The 17,054-nt window shown below is 42.4% G+C and overlaps 1 pseudogene; it reads left to right on the top strand.

Moving 5' to 3' along the window:
* The first annotated feature begins 308 nt into the window (after positions 1–308).
* On the top strand, positions 309–7,181 carry LOC140732701 (large ribosomal subunit protein P1-like; annotated as a pseudogene).
* The last annotated feature ends 9,873 nt before the right edge of the window (positions 7,182–17,054 follow it).

The following is a 17,054-nucleotide window of genomic DNA, read 5'->3' on the forward strand; positions in this document are numbered from 1 at the left end:
GGGTCTCGCCCCGAAACGTTGACTATACTTTTTTTTCCATAGATGTTGCCTGGCCGGCTGAGATCCCCCAGCATTTTGTGCGTATTGATTGAATTGTAACTTTCTGATGGGTTATCTTGACATAGTGCGCAGGAACCCCCGGACAAGAATAGTTGCATTATTTTTTTTAAAAAAGCGAACCAAGCAGGGTCGCTGCGGACGGATGACAAACAAAGAGTCTGAGAGGTGGAAAGACATGACAAATGTGGAAATACATTTACTTTGAAATTTGTAAGTTGACAGAACCGAAGGGATCGGGGCTTTGCTTAATGGGGAGTGTGTCAGAATATAGGTGCTGGGAACGCGGCAATCACCGCTGCCGAGAGATTGTGTCCAGGCTTTACACTTCGTAAACCTGATGTTGGGCGATTTATATTGATTTCTCCAAAGTAACATCGGCGATCAGTTAGATTCTTCCTAAGCGCTGCTTCTCTTGCAGTCCCGAGTAACTGTCACCCAGCATCTCGTTAACAGCAACAGAGACTCACGCTTTATAGCCTTTTAACCACAGAAATGAGGTGTCTTCAAACTTAAGTTCTTCTCAATTTCCATTTCAACTCTGCCCTGAGACCCAAGGAACGGCATAACAGTAATTTACTTATTCCTTTTTTGCTGTTCCCCCAGTGAATTTAACGGCGATTCTGATTCTGTCACGGGGGAAGTGCGGCCCTCTCCACCTGCACCACTCGCTACCTGGTGGCCATGGCAACGGCGGATCTACTAACCGTCATCTTTGATGTCATTCTGTGGCGGGTCAGTTATTATTATTTCCCCGGGACATTCCTGGACATCACCCCTGTATGCAGTGTGATATCTGCCCTGACATTTGCAGCCACGGACTGTTCTGTCTGGTTCACCGTCACTTTTACGTTTGATCGGTTTGTCGCCATCCGTTGCCAGAAGTGGAAAGAGAAGTATTGCAGCGGAAAAACTGCGGCTGTGGTTCTGACAACAACCGGCGTTCTGCTCTGCTGTAAAAACGTGCCCGACGCCTTTAGATATCGTCCTGTGAAAGTGATTTTGACAATATACCTTATGACTGTATTTCAAAACCTGGCTACTTTACGGATCCCGTTTGGGTGGGATATAATTGGCTTTCTACCGTTTGTGTGCCATTACTTCCGTTCGTGTTAATACTACTGCTCAACGCTCTGACAGTCAGACACATTTTAGTGGCCAGTCGCGTCCGTAAAGGGCTGAGGGGACAGAGCAAGGCGGAGAACCGCAGTGACCCGGAGATGGAGAGCAGGAGGAGGTCTGTGATCTTACTCCTCACCATCTCCGGAAGCTTCGTCATCCTGTGGTCGGTGGATGTTGCCGAATTCCTTTATTACACAATTGCGGGTTTGGATCCAAATCATTACAGTGACTCGGAATACATACTTCAACACTGCGCCTACATGCTGATGATATTAAGTTGCTGCACAAACACGTTTATTTATGGGGTGACTCAGTCCAAGTTCAGACAGCAGTTCATCAGCGCAGCGAAAAGATCCTCTAACTTCCATTATTCTACTAGTTAACAAAGAACATATCTAAGCCATTCTCAGAGACGGTCGCAGTGATTTCTTTCTTTCTTTTTTTTATTTTTTTATTAAAACTTTTTTTATTGTTTTCAAATAGTTACAGAATAAATGTGTATGAAGAAAAATGTGTTACCCAGCCCCCCTCCCCTTAACCCCTCCCCCTAACATCCCTATTAAAAAAAAATAAGAAAGAAAGAAACAAAAGGAATCCCCACATGCTCCATAGAGATCGTAATAACTTTAGTATATATATTTATTTCTTTCCCCAAGTAAATAATTATTTCATCTTCGGAGCACCTATATATTTAATCCTATCTTTTGTAAATAAGGGCGCCAAATTTTCAAAAATGTTTCTTTCTTGACACTATAGTTTGGCCGTCATCAGAGAATGGGCAGCGGGGAGAATAAATATGGTTGCGATCCCGAGACAGACATTGCACAGAAACAGGGACTTCGGCACCCGCAGTCGGCAACCTCTGTCTCCTGTCAATTATTAAATTATTCTTGGTTTTTAGTTTTTTTGATTTGTCCACCATAATCCGGTTCTCCTCACCGCCACACCCCTTTCGCAAATTATAGAGCGGGTCAGGATCTGAAAGCATTCAAAAGCAAATCGGCTGAAATGCAACTCATTTGTTACTTTAGTCTTTTGCATAAGAATGAAATGAAAATAAATTCAACAGTCTACCCGTACTTACAATAAACCTTGCACTTGTCCTTCGCATTAGATCGACCTGTCAGAGAGGAATGTTTACCGCTGCAGAACTCTGTCCATAATTGTGCAAACATCTATGGAAAAGCCCGGTGCCGGCTCTGCTTCATCTCATTTCCTGATTTCAAATAAATTTCCATCCGAGCAAACTGCATTCACTCCAGTACAATCGCCTGTTTGTTATTAGTTTTTTTACCTGGTAAAACTTCAGGTATGGAAATAGATCAGCACGCTCGTTTTTCAATTGCTGGAAACTTTCCTACTACTCTGGTGATGCTTATTATTTTAGCTTTCCGGAGGTCCACATGAATGTTTCTGTGTAGGTATAATTGTTGTTGTGCAGTGACTTTAGGATGAAACCACCAGTAGATAGTACAATTGGGGCAATGTGTATCCTGTTTATGTACCATAGTGTTTCAATTTTCTTTTTCAAGTCAGCATATTTCTGGTGTTTTTCACGTACTGATATCCGTATATTATGTGCATTTGGAATGACACACACATATTTGCAGATTTTCTCTTGTTTGTTATTGGATAACTATTAAATAAATTGTTTTGCTGGTTTGTCCTGTAATATTATACCTGGACAGGTATCATGTATTGCCTAATCGCTAGGAATGGACTATTCGTATTATAATTGTAACACTTTAATTGTATCTTTCATGAGTTTGCAATTTAAAGCAAGATTTTGGTGACTTTTGCCAATTCATTCTGCTTGTGTAAGCAGTCAGACTGAATTAAACTGTTCCAGGATCCTATAATGTGTTGAATACTTTCTGATTTCTATTATTTCCCGCCTTTATTGTCTTGAGTTTGTTAATCTATTATTGTGTATTTTGGATATTTTCATGTTACCCACCCGATCCTATATTGCCACAGAAGGAATGGAAATACCCCAATTCCATGACCGAAGGAGTGCAGCCCCCTGACCATCATCCGATTCCCCTCTCCGCAGAGCAATCTACTACTTCGAGCCTCCTTTCTTCCTCACTCTCAAAATTTTCTCACCCCTTCCCAATTCCTCAGCACACTCTCCTCTCTCTCAGCATCTTTCTTCCATCCTCAGCTTCTCATTTCCCCCGTCTCAGTCCTCTCACCCCACAGTTCTTCACTCTCACTTTTCCTCCCCCCTTTAGATCGACAACCCTGCTCAATTTAATTCAGTTTATTTCAACTCAACTTTAATTGTTATTTAACCATATGTGAATACTCATGAATACAGCAAAAAGAGACAACGTTACTCCGATGTCAAAGTGTCACCCCGCCAATAGTGCGATACTTCGGTGTAAATACGGTGTAATGCTGCCACCCGTCCCCCTCCCCCCAGTGCACGCTCGCAAGACAAATACCAGACAATACACCAAAAGCGAGTAAATAAGTCCAGTATCCGTCGCTCTGGAACCGCTGTCCGCTCTTCAATACCTTATCTCCCGCCTAGGTAGCCACCTTCCTGCCGGCATGAACATCCAACTCACTGAACTCCGTTGATACCCCTGCCCCCAACCCTTACCCCCATCCCTATCTATTATTTTAGTCTGGTTCTCTTTATCTCTCTCTTTTCCCACCACACTATAATCTCTTCCCCCAGCCCAACCTTTCTTTCTCTTTTATTTCCCATAATTCTCCACCTTCCCCCTAGACCATTTCCCTCCAGCCTATCACTTCCCAGTTCTCTACTTTATCCCTACACCCAATTCTTATCCCCCCTCGACCATCCCATGTTACTTCACTCCTGATGAAGGATTTCGGCCCGAAACGTCGTTATTACCTCCTCCCATCGATGCTGGTTGGCCTGCTGAGTTCTGCCAGCATTTTGTGTTTTTTTTATTTGAATAAATAATTGCAGTTTTATAGTTAATTCTTAGAGATGGGTTACTAGAAACAGATAACCTAAAGGGGCCAAATCAATACGTTTATCAGTTTGTGCACATAATATTTTAATACATTGGAACTCCCGCCTCCGGTTACATCGACAACGACCTTCCGAGCCTTCGTCCACCATTCGAACCGCTAAAGTCCAGTATCCGTCGCTCTCGAACCGCTGACCGCTCTTCACACGTCCGGCCTTCTCGCTCTCCTCCAGAAATTGACCGCAAACTCCCGCTCAGCTTACAAATGCAAGATAGCATAACAATTCTCCATCCGTTAGTTCCCCCCCATTATCTGCTATCATAACCCAAACATACCAAACACAGAAACCCATTACAGCATTAAATAACATTACAGAGAAGCCATTTCATTATAACAATACAGAGAAGCCATTTTGTTAGCCTGAATAGTTAACAGCACAGTTACTGTTACTCAGAGCCCTGCACTTATAAGGCTGAAAAATGAATTCCTCTCTCAGTACAATCTTGGGGGGGGGGGGGCTCTAAATAATTTTCAGATAAATACTTTATTCAGGTGTGAGAGTGACTTTAAGTTAATTCATATTATTGAGCTGGAAAAGGCATGTAATAATGATAATGTCCAATTATATCAGAAGAATTCAATATGCAACGCGATTGGGAAAATCAGGTTGATGTTGGATCACAAGAGGGGGGATTTGTTCAATGCCTACGAGACGGCTTTTGACCGCCGCTTGTGCTTGGGCTTACTCGAGGAAAAGCCATTTTAGATTGGGTGTTGTGTAATAACCCTGATCTTATTCAGGGGCTTAAAGTAAAGGAGCCCTAAGGAGGCAGTGATCCTAATATAATGGAATTCATACTGCAATTTGAGAGACGAAAGCGTTTGTCGCATGTATCAGCCTCGTAAAGGAATAAGCGGAATTAGAGGAATTAGAGACAGGAGATTGCCCAGGAGAATTGGACGAGGATACTGCGGGGATGACAGCAGAGCATATGTAGATAAAGTATCTAGGAATCGTTTACAAGGCGCAGGATAGACATGCCCCACAGATGGAGTTCTCAAATGGCAGGGGGGTGGCATCCGTAGCTGATAAGGAAAGTTAAGGACTGCGTAAAGCCTAAGGAAATGGCGTATAACGGACCAAAAATACGTTGGATGTTAGATTATTGGGATGCTTTTAAAATTAAACAAAAGACAACTGAAAGTCGATAAGAATGGTAAATATGAAATATGATGGGAAACTAGACAATAGTATGATGCAAGATACTAAAAGATTTTTTCCCAGTTAAATAAGGAGTGAAAGGGAGATGAGAGTTGATATTGCACTACTGGAAAATGATGCTGGGGGATAAGGAAATTGCAGATGAACTTAATGAATACTTTGCATCATTCTTCACTGTGGAAGACAGAGCAGGAGTTAGTGCCTTTGCTACTACAAAGGAAAATGCGTGAGACAAGCTGAAATGTCTTAAGTTGGAAAGTCAACTGGACCAAATCGACTATATCCCAGAGTCCTGAAAGATGTTTCCGAAGAGATAACGGATGCATTAGCCGTGACGTTTCAGTAATCGCTTGTTTCTGGCATGGTCCGGCTGGCTGGAAAATACAAAGGGCTACGGGTAGCCCTAAGTAATTTCTAAAGCAAATGGATGTTCGGTGATAGGTGAACTGATAGAGGTGTGTAAGATAATGAGAGTCATTGATTGTGTGAATAGTCAGAGGCTTTTTCCCAAGGCTGAAATGGCTATCACGAGAGTGCACAATTTTCAGTTGCTTGGAAGTAGGTACAGAGATGTCAGAAGTAAGTATTTTATGCAGAGAGTGGTAAGTACGTGGAATGGGCTGCCGGCGACCGTGGTGGAGGCGGATACAATAGGATCCTTTAAGAGACTCCTGAATAGGTACATGGAGCGTAGAAAAATAGAGGGTTATGTGTAACGCTAGGTAATTTCTAAAGTAAGTAGTTGTTCGGCACAGCATTGTGGGCCGAAAGGCCTGTGTTCTGTTATATGATTCTATTTTTTTTAAATCAGCTGCATCTCATACGAAGTCATAGGTGTAGGGCACGTGTGAGTACTAGCGTACGCTAATGGAAGGTGTTGACTTTCTTCTGATGTAGGGAATTGACGCAGCAATGTAGTTACTGCTTGGCAACGCAGGCTACTGCACATTCATTGTCCACAATTATGTCTACTCTACATTCGAACAAAAAGACAACCGAGTTTGCGTGCTTGGTCTCCGGAATACTTGCGTACGGTCCACCTGTTTGATCCTGCGTTCTCTATTAATGCTTATTCCACTGACATTCGGAGTATTTTCACTGCCTGTGGCCTTCTCCACTGGCATCGAGAGGCAGAGCATAAATTAGAGGAACGGCATTTCATCTTCCAACTGACCCGCAATTCGGAATGAACTGCGATGTCTGGTGTTCTTACACCGGGTGAACAGCGAATCGTTATTTTTTCATATAGTGATGCCGATGACCCTTTCACGCATCTGATTAAGCCACCCCCGAGTAAGAATATCCAGCCAGGAGCAAGTATCTCCACCGCTTAGTAAGAATCTCCACCCCTGATTAATTATCTCCATCCCTGAGTAGGAATCTTCATCTCTGAGTAATTATCTCCAATGCTGCGACCACTGGAAAGGGTGGGAACCTCTTCCTACCCTGACTCTGCTCCGAGGCGCTCGATCCATCGATCGAAGCTAAGGTCGATTCCCAGCCGGCGACTCGTACCATCCAACCCGCCGTTGCATCCACTCCGAGCTGCATCTACAGCGCCCTCATCCCGCACGACGATGAGGTCACCGTGACCGAAGACAAGCTCAATGCCCTCGTCAAGGCAGCTGGAATTAACGTCGAAACTTTCTAGCCCAGTCAGTTCGGTAAGGCTTTGGTAAACTGTAACATTAATAGTTTGATCTGTAGAGTTGGTGCTGGTGGTGGTGGAGGATGTGCCGCAGCTGCCACTGCTGCTGTTCCTGCTGCGAAAGAGAGAAAGGAAGAATCTGAGGAGTCTGATGATGACATGTGTTTTGGTGTATTTGATTAAGTGCCATGAAATATTTGTTACAAATAAATAAATAGAAATCATTTTTGAATGGCAATAAAAGCTATCAAGCACTCCCCCCGCCTTCTTCTTTCCTCCGGGATCGCTCCCTACGCGACTCCCTTGCCCATTCCTCCCTCCCCCCCCCCCCCCCGCCCCATCCCTTCCCACCGAACTCCCTCCCGGCACTTACCCTTGTAAGCAGATCAAGTGATACACCTGCCCTTACACTTCCTCCCTCACCAACATTCAGGGCCCCATCAGACCTTCCAGGTGAGGCGACACTTTACCTGTGATTCGACTGGTGTGGTATACTCCGTCCGGTACTCCCGGTGCGGCCTTTTATATATTGGTGTGACCCGACGCAGACTGGGAGACCGTTTCGCAGAACACCTATGCTAGGTCCGCCAGAGAAAGCAGGATCTCCCATTGGCCACACATTTTAATTCCACGTCCCATTCCCATTCTGATATATCTCTCCATGGCCTCCTCTACTGTCAAAATGAATCCAAGCTCAGGTTGGAGTAACAACACCTTATATACCGGCTGGGTAGCCTCCAACCTGATGGCATGACCATTGATTTCTCTGACTTCCGTTAATGCCCCTACTCCCCTTCTCACCCCATCCCCGAATTATTTATTTTGCCTCTCTTCCTTTTTTCTATCTCTCTGCCCATCACTCTTAGCATCTCCCTCTGGTGCTCCCCTCCCCCTTTTTGTTCTCCGTAGTTCTCTGGTCCCATGATCCTATCCAGCTCTACATCCCTTTTGCCAATCACCTTTCCAGCTCTCAGCTTCCAGACCTTCCGTTCTTCTCCTGACATTTTGAATTTCCCCCTCTCCCTCCTACTTTCAAATCTCTAGTAAATTTTCTTTCAGTTAGTCCTGACGAAGGGTCCCGGCCCGAAAAGTCGACTGTACTTCTTCCTACAGATGCTGCCTGGCCTGCTGCGTTCCACCAGCATTTTGTGTGTGTGTTACATATTTTTTTTCTTCTTTCTCTAGTTCTTGCCTCTTCCCTCATTCCTCTTTACTGATTTATAGATTATAGCTTTTTCTGGACTGCATATCAGTATGTCTGTCTGCGTCTTTTTCTATCTATCTATCTACCTACCTATCCGACAGGTTGCCTATCCTCCGCTTGCCTGTTTGTTTGACTTTTATTCCTCTAACTATACGTCGTTCATCTGCTCCTGTTTCGAATTTGATCGTGCAGAATTCACATGGAAATTATCAATGAGAAGCACTTCTGAAATTATGGAAATGATTGTTTTCTCAATCTTGTTGGACAAATGTCGACAAGATAAAAATACTGTAACGTGGGAATGGCGTCAGTTTATCATGCCAATGTCACCTCGAAATTATTTACAAAGGAAGACTGAATTTCGTGATCCATTAACCAGCGAGTCGGAAGAGTTGAATCTCTCACTTGGTGTCCCAGATTTAACGGTATTGAGGATGTACTGTTGGATGGATCTAACTGTTCCTCAGGTGAATTCAACAGCGGCTTTGTCCGTAACTTTACCGTTTCAAAATCCACAGAATGAGTAAGAGATCTCATGTATATATATATATATATATATAATAGGATATATAAGAGTTACTTCTAGACACACAGACACACACATATATCGACACACACACACACACACACACACACACACACACACAAACAAACACATACACACACACACACACAAACAAACACATACACACACACACACGCACACACACACACACACACACACACAAGCAAACACATACACACACACACAAACATATACTGATACTACAGATGCGGGGACGATAGATTAAGAGGGAATCGTCACAACTTGGACTTCGAAGTATCAAAAGTAAGTATCATGCAGGGCAGGCTGATCAAAATGAAGTAAGTATTAATGTCGTCCAGGGCTGATGGAGAACTGGATGGTGTATCTTTGTTTACAGCGGGTATATTTTCCATGTAGTGGCACATTGTGGGGCGGGGTGGGTGGGTTTGTTGCCTGAGCGCTGACGCCATTTTCTCAGTAGTTCATCAGTTAACCGCGTGCTGCAATGTGGAACAAAGGATTATTCCAAAAGAGCAACTTGAGTTTCCCTCACATTCCTACCGATAAACACTCACAGTACTACACAGAACAAGCCTGTCACGATTCTATCAGTCAACATGGATGGGGAGAAACAGACGAGTCTGAAGCTGGAATAACAAAATAGAAATAATATTTTATTATTGCTGTGTGGGACTTCACTGTTATCAAATCACACCCCGGTGCACATTGAGGAATCTGTGACAGAATCGGAAAACATAAGACTGCAGAGATACACAGTGAAAATGGAACTTAAGAATTGCCGAGGAATATGTATTCATACTTTACTTACGTAACTATTTATTTAAATAAAATATTTAATGTGTATATTTTCATTCAATGTTGAAGTAGTTGTGTAGCCAAGCCAGAGAAATTTACAGATCAGGTTCTGTTCGACTGGCTCTATGTGATTGAGTAACGAATAGCTTGCAGAATGATGCCGGGCCGAATGATAACTCTCTCACGCTGAATGTCGCACGATTGTTGTCGGCATGTAGGCTGAGTTGGGGTCTGGAACACACACGTGGAGTTCGAAATCAAGGTGTAGATTCATTCAGCAGTCAAACAACGAGTTCAGATCTCAGGCTGCAGTGCATTCATGGTCAATTGACCCTGTAGTGTTCTCGCACAGGTGTAAAAACTCTGAACTAAACACGCAGTATAAACCGGAGTCAATTACGCGCGATCCCAGTAAGATTAACCGTTTACTGTTCACTCTTCCATATTAACGTATGGTGAAACCTGTTGATAAAACAATACAAAATATATACAGTATTTGTTTCCTTCTGGGCATCACATTTACATCATAAATACTTGCAAAAATAAAACTACAACAAACTATATTACATTAAAGTACAATATACAGTCAGAATCTACCTACGCCATCAACTGCTTTAAATACACTTCAACACAAACTATCCGCAACTCTTTAAATAACAAAGAACATAAACTTTATCAACCGTCATTACTTTTAACAGAATCAGCGTTAACATTTTTACTTCAACATATCGATTATCTTATGAACTTACGGCGTTGCTTCCATGATGTTTCTAGTGCGTAGAAAGAAAACTTTCCTCGCGCTGATCCTGCACACACAAGCGCCCTCCTTCCCGTTTCTCCAAACCGGTATTTTCCCACAGGACGCAGCGAAACCGGGTGTGACGTCATCACATGCCGCGATATATAACAGACAAAGAATTTTCTTTCAACAACCTTAAGTTTAACTAGAAAACGATTACAAACGAATTACTAAAGCGAAAATATAATAAACTAAACGAATGCCTTAAGGGCAACACAGATCCACTGGCCAATTTTCATGTAGCAATATCTGCCTTCACACACCTGGGTTTGCTACACGAAAACGATTGGAAGTTCGAACAGCTTGTCATATGAGAGAGCGATTAATGGCTCTGGCCCTGTATTCCCCGGAATTCGGAAAAATAAGTGGTTATCCCGTTGAATGCTACGGAATGGCGAAAGGCCTTGATAGGGTAGATACGGAGAGGGCCATTCCTGTGGTGGGGAAGTAAGATCTAATGATACAGCCTTAGAATAGAGGACATTCTTAAGGAGCTGAGACGAGGAAGAATTCATTTAGCCAGAGAGTGTTGAATCTGTGGAATTCGTTGCACCAGGCAGCTGCGGAGGCTATTTATGTATGTATATTTCAGACAGGGGTGGTAAATTGTTGATTGGCCAGGCATGAAAAGGATGCGAGAGGATTGGAGTTTCAAGCTGAGAGGAAAATGAATTAGCCATAACGAAATGGCGGAGCAGGCTCGATGATCGAAGCGGTCTAAACCTGATCCTGTATGTTATGCTCTTAAGGTCTTACGGGTTATAGCGTTCGGAAAAATGCAAATGTACAGATCCCGGGATTTCGTCGTGACAGGGGTCTGGCAAAGGGATCAGATCTCAAGATTCTCTGATATCAGATGCTACCTAGCAGGTGAATGTCGGGAGCTTGTGAGGTTAGGGGTCATACACTAGGGTCCGATCTATGTTTTAGTCAGTGTCAGGACACATACTGGGGTCATGGGTCAGAAAAGACGAGTCAAATATCAGTGTGCGGAAGGAAAAGAGATGCCAACACTGCCAACGGGTATCACGGCGTGTGTTTCAGCGGTTGCACACTAAGGACAAGTCACGGAGTATGGAATTGTCAGAGGTCACACACTTGAATGAGATCTAAAGTTGTAATTGGGAATGGGGACACGCGTGGAGTTCCAATATTAGGATGTGTTCGGGTTAGTGTCACGCAATGGGATCAGATTTCAGTTTTGTTGGGTCAGGGCGGGAAATGCTGTTTCAGATCTCGGAGTTTAGTACGTCTGAATGCTGACATCGAAGACAGTTCGCAAATTGCAGTGCAGTCACGTGTCGCACGCCTTAGCCAGATCCCAGAGTCAGATGGTGTCAGGTGTTGACGCAGAGTCATGACTCACTGTGTGAGGTGTCAGTGATCTCATAACCCTGGTCATAGAATATAACATGGTGCGGTCAAAGTTCGACAGCCAGCTCAGTCTCATTATGTGTTGGAATGAGTGGTCATACGCTACTGCGGATCATGCCTAGATCTCATGGTCTGTTAGGACCGCATACTGCTGTCACGTCTGAGGTTGTGGGAGCGGCATTGGTCACGAATCCGTGATGGAAATGAGGATGTGTTGCGATCGGGTTCCACATCTAAGGATATAGTGGGTCACGGATTAGAAACTTATCTCTCACCTCAGAGTCTGTAATCGGCAGTGGTCACTCATCGGTGTCAATTCTCTGCGTGCGTTGGACTCAGAGTTCACAGATCATGAGCAGATCTCGGCGTTGATTACAAACAAGAGGAAATCTGCAGATGCTGGAAATACAAGCAACACACACAATGCTGGTGGCAGTCAGCAGACCAGGCAGCATCTACGGATTAGCGACGTACAGTCGACGTTTCAGGCCGAGACCCTTCGGCAGGACGGGAGGAAAACGAGAAGGAATCGGGATAAATGGTTAGTGGGCGGGAGGTAGAGAGAGCAGCACACGGTGATAGGTTAAGCCAGGGGGTGGGTGGGCTGTGAAGTAGAGAGCGGGAGAATGGAGAATCTGAAAGGAGAGGACAGAGATCATGAAAAACTGAAAACGGGGAAAGAGCACCAGAGAGAGGTTATGAGCAATTAAGGAGATAAAGCGAGGGAGGGAAATAGAAATGGAGGATGTTGAAGGTGGCATTACCGGATATTCGAGAAATCGATCTTTAGGCCATCAGCTTGGAGGCTACCCAAATGGAATATAAGGTATTTCTCCTCCAACCTGAGGTTGGCCTCATGGCGACAGTAGAGGAGGCCATGGACTGACAGTCGCGATTTGGTATAAGGTTAGAAAAGTATGAGAGGCCGAGAGCGACAGTTTGTGGTGCCAATGTTGAAATCTCAAGGACTGGAGAAATACATTTAACGTGTGAGCGGAAACGTTTAGAGGAAGTGTGTGCGGCATGTTTTGTTTTTGCACAGTGTTACGTACCCGTGACACGTGACAGTGGTACCCTTGTCACGTGACTGGGGTTGAAGTTATACTGGACTTGAGGTAATGGTCTTGTGATGGTGGAGTGATGTCATTTTCCCGCCAGTAGAGGTCATGTGACAGGTTTTTTTTACAGGGTGTAAAAGGAAGACCCACCCTGTCAGGTGGGGCAGTTCGTGGCGGTATTTGTCAAGATCACTTCATGTTACTGCGTGATTTAATGTGATGACGCAGTTTAGTTGAAAAATGAAGTTTTATATAATGCCTAAAGTTTAAAATTTCATTGCCAACGGTTTCTTTGCTGGTGGAGAGTGAAGATAAGAATTTGGAAGATAAACATCGAGGAGAATCGATTTTCGACGGTGGATTGGTTACCACCTTATTTGATCCTCATTCGGAAGGATTTCGTTGACTGTTCTCGTGTTAATCTCCGCTGGGATAGCGGGAGGTTGAGAATAGTGTGGAAGAAGAGGTTAGGGCCATTAAACCATTACGTTTTATAAAATTCTTCGTGGGAAAGTTCGACGTTGAGGGAATCGAAGGACATCGAAGTGGAAGAGAATTTAAATCGCTTTAAAAAGTCTCTCCTTTTAAAAGGACTGTGAGCTTTTGAACTTTCGGCATACCGCTTTAAAGAACTGTTCTCTTTCGGCATACCGCTTTAAGAACTGTTTGAACTGCAGCGCTATTAAGAACTGAGTCTGCCGCACAGCAGCTGAATTCCAGTTGAGCTAATGTTTGTTTACTTTTGGGGGGTTGGTTTTCAGTGTTTAATAAAGGTGTTATTTGTTATGAAAACCCTTGCCTAACTCATATATATTTAGTGTTGCTTGAATACGTAACATAATTATGGGGGCTGCGTCCGGATTTGGATCGTTTGAGTTAAATGCTTGTTAACTTTTGAATTGGTGTTTTGGTAACGGGGAATACTCGATTCTTTTGTTTGATTGGCTTGTGAGTGGTATTCAGCAACGATGAATATTGATGTGTTTCTGGATTCGCCAGCTGCGGATTTGTTAGCGAAGGCGAAAAAAACTGAAGTATCTGAGATTGCTAATAGATTGCAACTTAAAGGTATTTTGGCGACTACATCAAAAGCTGTAATACAGAGAAAAATCGCATCACATTTTGTGGCTTCGGGTCATTTTGATGAATCGATTTTAGAATCGTTTCCAATAAGTAATCTGGAGATGCAGTTGCAAATCAAACAAATGATGTTAGAGCGGTGTAAATTGGAAATTGAACAAAAGCAGAGAGATTTTGAATATGCAATGGCGAAATTAAGGTCTGGGGATCAGTCTTCTGATTCTAAAAAACCGTTTGTTGCTAGCCAAGAAATTAAATTGGTCCCTCCATTTAGTGAAACAGAAGTGGAAAGATATTTTCAACATTTTGAAACTATTGCTCGGATGTCAGAGTGGCCGAAAGATAAATGGTCAGTGTTGTTACAGAGTGTGATTAAAGGCAAAGCACAACAAGTTTACACAGCTTTAACTGCTGCGCAAGCACTTGATTATGATATTGTGAAAAGAAATATTCTCAAAGCATATGAATTGGTCCCAGAAGCTTATAGGGAAAGATTCAGGAGTTTGAAAAAGTCTGTGGAAAAGACTTATGTGGAATTTGCCTATGATAAAGCTATGTGTTTTGAGAGATGGGTTTCTTCTAAAAATGTAAATGAGGACTATGATACATTGAAAGAGCTGATTTTAATGGAGGAATTTAAAAGAAGCATTCCTGTTGAAGTAAGGACCTACTTAAATGAGAGGGATACTGATAAATTGTAGGACTGTGCTAGATTAGCTGATGAGTATGTTTTAATCCATAAGAATAAATTTCCTCAGGGTAGAATTTTTAAGAGGAAAAATAATATGGAGACTCAAGGTAAATCAGAAATTAAATCAGAGGTTAATCAGAGAGGTAAGGAGGAAGGAAAACCTGTGAAGGAAAGACAGTTTGGTCTTATTTGTAACTATTGTAAGAAGCCTGGCCATGTAATAGCTAACTGTTTCAAATTGAAAAAGAAAGAGAAGGAAGCAGTTCCAGATGCTTGTGTGCAACATACTGAAGCACCTGTAAAGTTACAGGGTTTGGTAAACACAAATGAGGATTTGTTAGAGTCTGACCAAGTTAGAAAGGGATATGATCATTTTATAACTGAAGGGTTTGTATCCTTGAAAGAAGAATCTACTCTGGTGCCAATAAAAATTCTTAGGGATACTGGAGCTTCTCAATCACTGATGTTAGATAGTGTGTTGCAGTTTAATGAAGAGAGTGATACTGGTGAGGTAAATTACATAAGAGGTGTTGGAAGTGATTTTATGCCTGTACATTTACATGAAGTAAATTTAAAGTCAGGGTTAGTTACAGGATTTGTTAAAGTAGGATTACAGCATAGCTTACCTGTGAAGGGTATTTCTTTATTGTTAGGTAATGACTTGGCAGGTGGACAAGTTTTTCCTGAAGTGCATTTGACAATGGAGTCAGAGGAACCAGGTTTGAATTCTAACACAGATTTTTCCTGTGTTGTGACTAGAGCTATGGCTAAAAAGATTGATGTGCAGAATGAGGTTGTTACTCATGACTGTTCAACTCAGGATTCGAGTTTTGAGGATGTGTCAGGGACTTTCTTACCTTCGTTGTTTGAACAAGGTTCCGGGAGTAAGTCTGACTATGAAGATTTATCTCTGTCTCGGAAGGAGATGATAGCAGAGCAGAATAGAGATCCTGAGATTATAAAATTAAGGGAACAAGCTTTACTAGGTAGTGAAATTGAGAAGGTGTCAGTAGAATATTATTTGGAAAAAGGAGTGTTGATGAGGAAGTGGAGGTCGCCTACAATTCCTGCAAGTGAGGAATGGAATGTTGTTTATCAGGTGGTTGTTCCTAAAGTTTATCGGAATGAGATTTTGACTTTAGCTCATAGTGTGCCTTTCGGTGGACATCAAGGGGTAAGGAAAACTGTGGACAAGATTTTAAAACATTTTTACTGGCCTGGTTTAAGAAAAGATGTGGCGATGTTTTGTAAGACGTGCCATACTTGTCAAATTGTGGGTAAACCAAATCAGGTTACACCAGTAGCTCCATTACAACCTATTCCAGCATTTGGTGAACCGTTTTCTAAAGTTATTGTAGATTGTGTTGGTCCATTACCAAAGACAAAAACTGGTTATCAGTATTTGTTGACTATCATGTGTACTTCGTCTAGGTTTCCAGAGGCAGTACCACTTAGGAATATAAAAGCTAAAACTGTGACGAAGGCTCTTATAAAATTCTTTACTTATTTTGGATTGCCTAAGGAAATACAAACTGATCAAGGCAGTAATTTTATGTCTGGATTGTTTCAACAGATAGTTTATAAATTGGGAGCTAAGCAAATCACTTCGTCTGCATACCATCCAGAATCGCAAGGTGCCTTGGAGAGGTTTCATTCTACTCTCAAGAATATGATTAGGACATATTGTGTAGAAAATGAAAGTGACTGGGATGAGAGTATAAGCTTACTTTTATTTGCACTAAGGGAATCGGTACAGGATTCTTTAGGTTTTAGTCCATTTGAACTTGTGTTTGGGCATAGAGTTAGAGGACCTTTAGCTTTATTGAAGGAACAGTGGATTAGTAAGGAAGTGCATACTAATTTGTTGGACTATGTTTTGATATTTAAGGACAGGTTACATAAAGCTTGTAGTTTAGCCAAGGAAAATTTAAAGTTGGCTCAGGAGAAAATGAAGACTTGGTATGATAAGGAAGCTAGGATGAGGATGTTTAAGCCTGGAGATAAGGTGTTGGTTCTTTTCCCAGTGCAGACAAATCCCTTTCAAGCTAGATTTCATGGTCCTTATGAAATTGTGTCTAGAATCAATGATGTGGATTATGTAATAAAAAACTCCAGATCGTAGAAGGTCAACACAACTTTGCCACATAAATATGATTAAACCATATTTTGAGAAACAATCTGATACTGTGACTGTTGTGGTTAGTGAGAATGAGTTTGATTTAACTGGGAACATGATAGATGATTCATCTGACTTTCATTCTAAATCTAACATTGTTTCTGTTAGGTTACCTAATTCGACCATTCTGGAAAATATGGGTGAGAAATTAGTACATTTACAGCTAGAGCAGAAACAACAGATGAAGGAATTGATTTTTAAGTATAAGGATTTGTTTCCAGATGTTCCGAGAAGGACTACTATAGCTTCACATGATGTAGATGTTGGAGATGCCAAACCTATTAAACAACATCCATATAGGATGAACATGGAAAAATGTGAACTTGCTGAGA

This window comes from Hemitrygon akajei, chromosome 9 (genome assembly GCF_048418815.1).
Source record: "Hemitrygon akajei chromosome 9, sHemAka1.3, whole genome shotgun sequence".
Taxonomy (NCBI): domain Eukaryota; kingdom Metazoa; phylum Chordata; class Chondrichthyes; order Myliobatiformes; family Dasyatidae; genus Hemitrygon; species Hemitrygon akajei.